Source organism: Nerophis lumbriciformis, linkage group LG35 (genome assembly GCF_033978685.3).
Source record: "Nerophis lumbriciformis linkage group LG35, RoL_Nlum_v2.1, whole genome shotgun sequence".
NCBI classification, from domain to species: domain Eukaryota; kingdom Metazoa; phylum Chordata; class Actinopteri; order Syngnathiformes; family Syngnathidae; genus Nerophis; species Nerophis lumbriciformis.
The window spans coordinates 26,277,501-26,281,563 of record NC_084582.2 but is presented as its reverse complement, the minus strand read 5'-3'; positions in this window follow the sequence as shown (position 1 = coordinate 26,281,563).

Sequence of the window (4,063 nt, the reverse complement as noted above, 5' to 3'; positions counted from 1 at the left end):
TCACTGAGAGACCCGCCCTCCACTAGGAGGGACACCCTTGTCCGCCACTCACAATGGTTGGTGAACCCCCACAACCGCAAGGTTTTCCAGCCGTTGTGCCGTGGCGGCCGACACACCCGGAACTGTGTGTACGTGATTCGGTGCCAACGATGTGGCGATATGTACGTGGGCGAGACGGGCAATACCTTAGCTAGGAGATTCGCCCAACACAAGTACAACATCGTTAGGCATAAAAATACCAACACTCACCTGGTTCAGCATTTTCTCCGACACGGGTGGTCTTCCGTCCGGGTGACTGTCGTAGAGACGGATCCCAAATGGAGCCTCGCCCAACGCCACCGGGCGGAGCTCCTTTGGATCTCCAAATTGGGCACCAGACATCCAGGGGGCCTAAATGAGGTGTGAGTGTGAGCCCGTTGGATTGTGACGGACAGTGCACATTCCCGTTTTTCCCTTCTTTATTTTTCCCATATCCCCCACCCCCCCTTTTCCCTAACCCTAACCATTCCCTTCTCCTTACCTAAAACCTACCCCCAAACCTAACCCTAACCCAACCCTAACCCTAACCCTAACCCTAACCCCTAACCCTAACCCTAACCCTAACCCTAACCCTAACCCTACCCTAACCCTAACCCTAACCCTAACCCCTAACCCTAACCCTAACCCTAACCCTAACCCTAACCCTAACCCTGACACCGCGTTCGATGGTGTTCATTTGGGGTCCCTGGGGGGTGTGCGTCTGGTGGGGTGTCACTGGGCAGACCGTTGATGGACAGTGCCTAGCCCCTCCCCCTAACCCTAACCCTAACCCTAACCCTAACCCTAATTCCTAACCCTAACCCCCAACCCTAGCCCGTGCCTCCGATCTGTCCGTTGGGTGGCGCCTTGCCCTTCGTACGGCCCCCCGGGGGCTCTATTTGGCATCGTCTGATGCGGTGTGGGCTCTGATTTTTTCAGACACATCCTAAAATAGGGGTCAGAGGTCACAGACACCGGGGATTTATCTGGATGTTATTTATGAAATACTTACCTGGATTTGTTTGCAGTGATATACTTACCTGTATTTGTTTGCCGTGACCTTTTACCTGCAGCTGGTTTGCTGTGATTATTTGTTTTGTGTGCAGTGATTACCCATGAATATTTATTTTGATATTTTTTGGAATGATTTGTGTAACACCAGATATTTCCCTTGGTGATCAGTGGAGTGACTGATGACTGCAGGTGTGAGCAATTGCCCCGCCCCCTGCAGCACTCAAATAAAACCTCCTCCTGCCAATTGCTCCATTTGGCCTCCAGCTGATGAGGGGACATCATGCTGTTGAGAGTAAAAAAATGTTGAAGCTCAGACAATACATGCCTGAAGAGGCCAAAGAAGGCCGAAACGCGTCGCATGTTGAAAATTGTATCAGTGGTTGATGTGTCTGACACCGCGTTCGATGGTGTTCATTTGGGGTCCCTGGGGGGTGTGCGTCTGGTGGGGTGTCACTGGGCAGACCGTTGATGGACAGTGCCTAGCCCCTCCCCCTAACCCTAACCCTAACCCTAACCCTAATTCCTAACCCTAACCCCCAACACCTAACTAGCCCGTGCCTCCGATCTGTCCGTTGGGTGGCGCCTTGCCCTTCGTACGGCCCCCCGGGGGCTCTATTTGGCATCGTCTGATGCGGTGTGGGCTCTGATTTTTTCAGACACATCCTAAAATAGGGGTCAGAGGTCACAGACACCGGGGATTTATCTGGATGTTATTTATGAAATACTTACCTGGATTTGTTTGCAGTGATATACTTACCTGTATTTGTTTGCCGTGACCTTTTACCTGCAGCTGGTTTGCTGTGATTATTTGTTTTGTGTGCAGTGATTACCCATGAATATTTATTTTGATATTTTTTGGAATGATTTGTGTAACACCAGATATTTCCCTTGGTGATCAGTGGAGTGACTGATGACTGCAATTGCCCCGCCCCCTGCAGCACTCAAATAAAACCTCCTCCTGCCAATTGCTCCATTTGGCCTCCAGCTGATGAGGGGACATCATGCTGTTGAGAGTAAAAAAATGTTGAAGCTCAGACAATACATGCCTGAAGAGGCCAAAGAAGGCCGAAACGCGTCGCATGTTGAAAATTGTATCAGTGGTTGATGTGTCTGACACCGCGTTCGATGGTGTTCATTTGGGGTCCCTGGGGGGTGTGCGTCTGGTGGGGTGTCACTGGGCAGACCGTTGATGGACAGTGCCTAGCCCCTCCCCCTAACCCTAACCCTAACCCTAATTCCTAACCCTAACCCCCAACACCTAACCCTAACCCTAACCCCTAACCCTAACCCTAACCCCTAACCCTAACCCTAACCCTAACCCTAACCCTAACCCGCTCCAGCGCCATCCATTTTCAGGGCTAGTTGATTCGGCAGGTGGGTTGTTACACACTCCTTAGCGGGTTCCGACTTCCATGGCCACCGTCCTGCTGTCTATATCAACCAACACCTTTTCTGGGGTCTGATGAGCGTCGGCATCGGGCGCCTTAACCCGGCGTTCGGTTCATCCCGCAGCGCCAGTTCTGCTTACCAAAAGTGGCCCACTTGGCTCACTGCATTCCACGCCCGGCTCCAAGCCAGCGAGCCGGGCCTCTTACCCATTTAAAGTTTGAGAATAGGTTGAGATCGTTTCGGCCCCACGGCCTCTAGTCATTCGCTTTACCAGATAAAACTGCAACCTCGAGCCTGCTGTCCTGGGGGACACTTCGGATGGAACCAGCTACTAGATGGTTCGATTAGTCTTTCGCCCCTATACCCAGGTCGTACGACCGATTTGCACGTCAGGACCGCTGCGGGCCTCCACCAGAGTTTCCTCTGGCTTCGCCCTGCCCAGGCATAGTTCACCATCTTTCGGGTCCCACCGCACGCGCTCATGCTCCACCTCCCCGACGCTGCGGGCGAGACGGGCCGGTGGTGCGCCCGGAGAACCCCGAGGGGCCGGGATCCCACCTAGGCCGCCGTAGACCGGCCTTCACTTTCATTGCGCCGTGGGGTTTCGTGTCGAGCCCTTTGACTCGCGCGTGCGTTAGACTCCTTGGTCCGTGTTTCAAGACGGGTCGGGTGGGTAGCCGACATCGTCGCCGACCCCTGACGCCCGGTGTACGAGGGCCGGTCCCCGCCCGTGCGGCGCGACGCGGTTGGGGCGCACTGAGGACAGTGCGCCCCGGTCGGTAGTCGCGCCGGGAGCAGAGGGGCCCCGTCCCTCCCCGCGGGGAGAGAGGGCGCAGCGATACTTTGTTCCACGGCCCCGGAGAACGGCGAGGTCCGGGCGGGGGACGCTGTAAAGCGCGCGGCGGAAAGCCCGGTGGCGCGCCCCGAAGCACGCGCCGTGGACCCCCACGACTCGCGCACCACCTTCGTCCCGAGCCTTTCCAAGCCGACCTAGAGCCGGTCGCGACGCACCGCTTGGGGAAAATGCGCCCGACGGGGGCCAGCCGGCAAGGCGGGAGGGTCCCCGAAGGGATCCCACGCACGCCGAGCGGCCGTCCAGAACCCGCCGGGTTGAATCCCCCGCGCAGACTGCGCGGACCCCACCCGTTTACCTCTCAACGGTTTCACGCCCTGTTGAACTCTCTCTTCAAAGTTCTTTTCAACTTTCCCTTGAGGTACTTGTCCTCTATCGGTCTCGTGCCGGTATTTAGCCTTAGATGGAGTTTACCACCCGCTTTGGGCTGCATTCCCAAGCAACCCGACTCCGAGAAGACCGAGCCCCGGCGCGCCGGAGGCCGACACCGGCCTGACACCATCCACGGGCAAAGCCTCCATCAGAAGGACTTAGGCCCCCGCGCGGCACCGGGCAAAGCGGTCTTCTGTACGCCACATGTCCCTCGCCCGACCGCCGGGCGGGGATTCGGCGCTGGGCTCTTCCCTCTTCGCTCGCCGCTACTGAGGGAATCCTTGTTAGTTTCTTTTCCTCCGCTTAGTGATATGCTTAAGTTCAGCGGGTCGCCTCGTCTGATCTGAGGTCGTATTCGAATGGGGTGAGGAGGGGTGGCTCCCCCGGGGGGGAGGCTCACCCTCTGTCATCTCTCTT